At 43.8% G+C, this 6,726-nt stretch overlaps 1 pseudogene; it reads left to right on the top strand.

Annotated features, from left to right (window-relative positions):
- Positions 1-6,211: 6,211 nt before the first annotated feature.
- Positions 6,212-6,290, top strand: LOC144710779 (small nucleolar RNA R71; annotated as a pseudogene).
- Positions 6,291-6,726: the final 436 nt, after the last annotated feature.

Raw genomic sequence — 6,726 nt, 5'->3', positions numbered from 1 at the left:
TCCTTGTTGATTCAACTCGTGCAAGAGTGGCTTTCCATCGACGTCGTTGTGACTCTAAGATTCTGACGTGGTAAGTGGAGATTTTAATGGTTGAAGAATTTGGGAAAGCTGCCGTATTAGAGGCGTTTGATGAACCGTAGGCTCTTATGGCCAGCGGAATCATCACGGTTGATCCGTACTACGATGGTGATCTGTCCTAACCATCACTCCCCCATCGTAGATCGCCACTGTTTAAAGTCTAGTGTTGATATCCAATTGACGATGGTAGATCCGTGTTGTGAGGGTGCTGGGCAGCTCGTTATCTGAAAGTGCAAACCGCGTGGCCCTTCCTCCCCATTAACTCGGCGAACTCCGCTATAGTGTTCCCTTTAAAGACTTCTGCTCCAGTGTACTCGTCGGTCTGAGAATCACTCAACCTGACAGTCCATCCTCCCAGACTGTCTCGCAACTTCGCCACTTGCTGCTGTCTCTGGTATTTTCACCGTCGTCATCAGATTCCTACAATCAAGATCGAAGGTGTCGCCCTTAGATCTTCGCTATGATGTCTTCTCCACTATCGTCATCACTGGGAGAATCAACATCATTGTTCACTGGCTATTTTTCTGGATTTTATCTTGCAGATTCTCAACTGTCCCTTCACCAAGCTGTGGCTATTTACTGAACCTGTGTTGCTGTGAAAGACTCCCATCTTCTTGAGCTTGCCACTCTACCATATCTGCCTCAGCGGTGGGGATTCTAATACTTTTTTATAGGGGCCTCTTGGACGACGACACCTCCGGATCAGGACTTGGGCTTTATTGAGTCCTCTAGTTTGGATACTGATAATCTCAGTTTTGGGGTGTTTTTACGGGTTATTTATCGGTCTAATCGTGTGAGGACTGAGCTTATCTAACACAATTTATAACCTCACAGCCTTAGGGCAAGTGGGGTGTCGATCCACAGGGAGCAGGTAAATTCAGAGTATTTTCTTTTTTTTAATTTGAAGTATATTAAAACTCAGACTGCTAAGTTCAGTTCTATAATTCAGTTAAATTGTTATCAGTTAGTTTCTACAAGTAAACTTTATAGAATTTAACTGAGTAGGTCAGTCAGCAGAGAATTTATCTACTGACAGTGTATCTTTGCCCCTTGGGGCAAATAAGCAAGCACCCTGCGTGCAGGTAGGCCTGAACGCAGGCTCTTACTTGCGCGCAGGCTTGCACGTTGGCACCTAGTGCAAGCGAGCGCTGCTCACGGCGTTGCTGCGGGCAAGAAAGCCTGCTCGTGGCGTCTCAGCGCGCTGGTGAGCTTGCTGCAGCGCTGCTACGCGCGGGCGAGCCCTGCTCGCTACGCTACAGCCCGCGGGCGAGCTCTGCTCGCGGCGGTGCTGCGCGCGGGCGAGCTCTGCTCGCTGTGCTGCTTCGCACGGGTGAGCTCTGCTCGCTGTGCTGCTTCGCGTGGGCAAGCCTGCTGCACGCAGTGCTGCTGCATGCGGCGTTGTTCCCCGCGGCTTGGATTGCTGGCAACCTAGGCTATTGCCTGGGTTGCTAGCTGCTTGGAAGTTCTGCAGGGATGGATTTCAAGATCTGATGTAGAGAACGATGGAAGTTTTGCTAGAACAGAATGGAAAACGATTCAATCAACTATGAGATTCGAAATCAAGCATAACCAGAGGAACAACAGAAATTGGAAATGCTGAAGACACAGCTTGTGATCTTCAGCCCAACTCTAATTGGCTTAGAAGGGAGAAGAAGATTGCACTAAAACTGAAACGCTCACGCCTCCTTGTGTCACTCCTTCCGGGCAAGGCGACGATCGTCGTGCTCCAGCTACTCCTCAGCTTGCTTCTCTCCCAGCTCCAATGCTCATCAGCCTTGGAGGGTCTGCAGAAATCCTTTCTCTCCAAGCCCTAGCTTCCTTGAGAGAAATTCTAGACAACCTCAAAATGAACTCTCAAGAGAGTATTTATAGGTTTCTCTTAACACATGCCCTGGGGGCATTTTCGGCATTTTCTTCTTCTTTAATTTTCGCCAACTCCTCTTGATTCTTGTCGTCCTCCTTTGGTTGTCTTAACCTATTTCTGAACTTACTAACCAAAAAATGTCAAATATAATCCACTTGATTCGAAGAATCAAGTGGGGTTAGTAATTTTATAAAATAATGCATATGCATGACAACTCACATGAATTAACTAAATATTCTTGATGCTTTGATACTTAAAAGTCTAAATATTTGATGACTTATTGAGAGTCATCAAACACCTCCCAACTTAGATCATTACTAGTCCCTTAGTAATGAAATGCAAGTGAGAATAGATGATGATCTCTAGTTGACTTTCAGCTTTTGATAACTTTGGCTCATACTCTCGTCCAGGAGTGTCTTCATCAATTGAGCTTGACCAATTAAGGGAGAATCCTAAGGATCTATTTCAGCCTTTCTACTGCAACTAGGTGCACTTCTGACTTACGGAGTACATATAATAATTACATAATATATATGGAGTAAGGTTGAGTCAACACCCCAAGCGCACTACTGAACGAGGCGTAGAGAGCGGTACTAATGCTGGCTCAATACTAACGGCTATACTAGCATCGGTTCAAACACAAGGGAGACAGCTTTTCCACCTTTATTTTCGATTACGTTTGCTGCTTGTTGGCCATTTTTTGATGACAATCAACTTTAATTTCAATGATGCAAAGCTTATGCTTGTTTTGCTCAATGCAGCTTATACTTTGCACTTTGATGGCGCTTATCCACTACCCATGTGCCGTCCTTAATAGACTGGCAGCTTATTCCCCCGAAGAGGTTTTGTATCCCTCTTGGTTCAGGGAGCTTCACTCACGTCAATAATAATAGTGCCATTGAGCCAACACTCGCCCTACTCTCCACTAAAGCTAAAAATTTCATGCATGTAAGTGCTAACTCAACCCGAGGTGGATGGCAAGATGAGAGAGATATGGGGATAAGATGTGTGAATTGTGGATAGTAAGAATCATTTTTGCACCTAGCTAGGCCTATTTCACCTAGGGTCCCCTAAATGGCCAATCTTTCAACTCTAACACCCTTGAAAAGAGCCCTATTGTCGTGCTTATCATTGTGTGAGTATCGCCTAAGATCATCGAATATCCATGGTTTGGTTGATGTAAAACGAAATTTTTTTGATGGATTACAGAGCAGTTATGCATGCGGCGTTATTCCCCCCCCTCTCCATAAAAAGGCATGTTCCTACATGACAAGAAGTAAAATGGAGTAAGGGAAATAGAGACCAAACCAGGAGATGGAGAGCGGCGACCGGCGTTTGAGTTGTCCACTTGCGGTGTAGGTGAGCTAGGAGAGGGACGGCTGCACATGACGACGCAAACAACAACGAAGAAAACAAAGGCAGAACGGAATAACAAGATATGTAAAATAAGGAAACAAACAAAGATACTAGTCAGATCATGCTGCTATCATTCTGTGGTTTCTCTAGAGGGATCTTCACGGGACCTTGTAGATCTTCCTCTTCTAAATAAGGTTTGAGCCTTTGTCCATTAACAGTGAATTGTTTTTGAGACGTAGGATCTAGAACTGTGACAGCTCCGTTCTCAAAAACTTTTTGAACAATGAAGGGGCCATCCCACCTAGTTTTCAATTTTCCTGGAAAGAATTTTAACCTAGAGTTGTAAAGCCACACTTTCTGGTTTTCTACAAAGGCTCTTCTCCGCAAGCTTTTATCATGAAACATTTTCATTTTGGCTTTATAAATCCTCAAATTTTCATAAGCCTCATTTCGTAGTTCTTCCAATTCATTCAACTGAAGAAGTCTTTGTTTGCCGGCTTGATCTAAATCCAAATTGAGTTTTCTAATGGCCCAAAGGGCCTTGTGTTCTAACTCAAGAGGTAGGTGGCATGCCTTCCCAAAGATAAGTCGAAATGGGGACATTCCTAGAGGGGTTTTGTAGGCTGTTCTATAGGCCCATAATGCCTCGTCTAGTTTCCTAGACCAATCCTTGCCATCATGACGCACTATCTTCCTCAAGATTTTCTTAACTTCCCTATTGCACAGTTCCACTTGACCATTGGCTTGAGGATGATACGGAGTAGTGACTCGATGCTGGACACCAAACTTCTTAAGGAGAGTTCTAAAGTTGTAATTTGTGAAATGAGAACCTCCATCACTAATATTGGCTCGAGGGCATCCATATCTATAAAAAATATTTTTCTCTATAAAATTGATCACTACTTTACTATCATTGGTTTTGGTGGGAATGGCTTCTACCCATTTGGATACATAGTCGACTGTCATCAAGATATATTCGTATCCATGAGAGTTAGGAAAAGGACTCGTAAAATCAATTCCCCACAAATCAAAGATTTCTACTTCTAGGATGGGTTGGAGAGGCATACGATCTTTCTTGTGCATGTTAATGGAAGCTTAGCAAGCTAGGCAGGTATTATAAAATTTTTGGGCATCTTGAAATAACGTCGGCCAGAAAAAACCAGATTCGACTATTTTATGAGCCGTTACCTTAGCTGAGTAGTGCCCTCCTCCTGGTTTTGCATGGCAGAATTCTAAGATGCTTCGCTGCTCACTTTCGGGGACGCACCGCCTCAAGATTTGATCCTTCCCTTGGTGAAATAACTCCAGGTCTTCCCAAAAGTAAAACCTTGCATCCTTCAACAGCTTCTTCCTCTCATGAGATGTCCAACCTGTAGGAAATTTTCTTGCAACAAGAAAGTTCACAATATGTGCATACCAAGGAACCGATGTTCCTTGTGCGGTTAGAACATGCTCGTCAGGAAATGCATCATTTACCAATTCAGGTGGGGCGCCTACTATCCTAGAGAGGTCATCTGCAACTACGTTCTCACACCCTCTCTTGTCTTTAATCTCTAAATCAAATTCTTGTAGTAAAAGCACCCATCTAATGAGTCTAGGTTTAGCCTCCTTCTTTGCTAACAAATATCTAATAGCTGCATGATCAGAAAAAATGGTAATTTTGCTACCTACTAAGTAAGACCTAAATTTTTCTAAAGCAAAAATAATCGCCAGCAGTTCCTTCTTAGTGGTAGTGTAGTTCAGTTGCGCATCAACTAAGGTCCTGCTAGCGTAGTAGATGACCACGGGTTTCTTGTCAACTCGTTGACCTAACACTGCTCCTACAGCAAAATCAGAAGCATCACACATTAGTTCAAAGGGAAGCGTCCAATCGGGCCCTTGCAAGATAGGCGCATTCACCAAAGCTTCTTTCAACATATAAAATGCATTTTTAGCTTCTAGTGTTAGTTCAAAATCATTATTCTTAGACGATAAAAGATTCGTGAGAGGTTTAGAAATTTTAGCGAACTCTAAAATAAAACGTCTATAGAAACCCGCATGGCCGAGGAAACCCCTAAGGGTTTTTAGAATGGTTGGAGGTGGAAGGTCCTGGATGATTTCGATCTTGGCCTTGTCCACTTCCAATCCACGGCTGCTTACCATGTGGCCCAGCACTACTCCCTCCTTGATGTTCAGAAGGTCCAGGCCTGAAGCTCTCTAGGAGCTTCTCATTTGCTCTTGTGATTCCAGCATTTGCTTCGTCTGGAATTCCATCATCACTTGCATCCGCATCTCCATCTCCGCCCGCAACTTTTGATTTTGCTTCTCTATCATGTCTGAAATGACAGGGGTTAGCGTAGAGAAATCAGGTTGGGTCTGAGATGGGACCTGATATTGCTGCTGAGGCCTAGACTGGAACTGTGGTCTTTGTTGGAATGGAGGTTGAGCTGTAGGCTTGCTCCCTTGGTGGAAGCTCTCTCCGTTTTGATAGTTCGTCTTTCTCTGTCCTACCCATGGCTGTTGTTGGTTGAAAGCTTTCACCTCTTCTTCCATGGCTTGGCAGGCCCCATCTTCATGATCTCTGCTGAAACAGAGAGAGCAGATTTTAGCTTTAACAATGGGCGTGTTACCTAGAAAAACGTTCTTCAAGGTGGAGGTGAGCTCCTCCAATTTCTGGTTGGTTTCCCTTAGGCCTGCTTGCAGCTCTCCCTCCTTAGCATTGACCTGCAGAATTCCTGCCCTCTTGGGCGGCAGGTTTCTCCCATTTTGGTTCGCTCCAATCTCCTGCAGATCAGTTTCTGCAACTCTCTCCAAAATATCAAACACTTCGTCTTCATATGCAGTATAAAATGTTCCCCGGAGGCTAAGTTAACCTTATTTTTCATGAAATCTGATAAAGATTCATAGAAAATCTGGGCTAACTGACAGTGTTCAATTCCATGATGAGGGCATTTCCTCAGCAAGTCATTGAACCTCTCCCATGATTCACTAAAAGCGTCACCTTCATGGGGATGGAAATTGTGGATTTCTCTTCGATAGAAATTTATTTTAGAGAGAGGGTAAAATTTCTGCAGAAACTTTCCTTGCATCTCTTCCCAAGAGTTGAAAGTGAATCCTAAATTACGATACCAGGAAAATACTTTATCTTTTAACGTCAATGGAAAATATTTCATTTTAAGCATTTCTGTAGATAATCCTGGAACGTTTTGAGATGAGCATCTAATGTGGAAATCATCAAGGAATTCTAGAGGGTTTTGAGCAGGTAATCCATTAAATTCAGGTAGAGAGTGTATCAACGCATTGTCATACCTGAACATGATACCCTCACCTATGTTCAGGTTCACATCCGTTTGCCGTAGGCTTCCGGAGGGTGTTGATCTGTCCAGCATAGTTCTCCTTCTCTCCTGCTTGTGGTGTCCTTCTTCTGCCATGGTTTCCTGCTGATTTTC

This window comes from Wolffia australiana, chromosome 12 (assembly GCF_029677425.1).
Source record: "Wolffia australiana isolate 7733 chromosome 12, ASM2967742v1".
In the NCBI taxonomy this organism is placed as follows: Eukaryota; Viridiplantae; Streptophyta; class Magnoliopsida; order Alismatales; family Araceae; genus Wolffia; species Wolffia australiana.
This window is presented reverse-complemented; position numbering and strand designations above follow the sequence as displayed.